The sequence below is a fragment of the Mustela lutreola genome, chromosome 1, assembly GCF_030435805.1.
Source record: "Mustela lutreola isolate mMusLut2 chromosome 1, mMusLut2.pri, whole genome shotgun sequence".
NCBI lineage: Eukaryota > Metazoa > Chordata > Mammalia > Carnivora > Mustelidae > Mustela > Mustela lutreola.
In genome coordinates this window covers 283,443,393-283,443,876 of record NC_081290.1, presented here as the reverse complement: position 1 = coordinate 283,443,876, position 484 = coordinate 283,443,393, and positions in this window count along the sequence as shown.

The following is a 484-nucleotide window of genomic DNA, read 5'->3' as shown; positions in this document are numbered from 1 at the left end:
TTATTATTATTATTAACTGTGACAGGGATTGGAGTACCAAGGGATTGGCCGGTAAGGAGTAAAGAGGGCTCCTGGGGCACCTGGGTGGCTCAGTGGGTTAAGCCTCTGCCTTCGGCTCAGGTCATGGTCCCAGGGTCCTGGGATCAAGCCCCGCACCGAGCTCTCTGCTCAGCGGGGAGCCTGCTTCCCTTCCTCTCTCTGTCTACTTGTAATCTCTGTCAAATAAACAAATAAAATCTTGAAGAAGAAGGAGGAGGAGGAGGAGAAATAATAAAAATAATAAAGAGGGCTCTAAAAAGAATATCGGAATAGCAGATGTAGGGAGCACCCTTCATCCCCAGGGCTGAGATAGAGCACTACCCCACTACCACATCCCCCCCCCAACCCCGCCCTCGCCAAGGACCTCCATCCAGCCCAGGGTCTGAGCTCCAGACCTGGCTGGAAAGGGAATGGCTGTAACTCATTGGATAGTAGAGACGTTGCT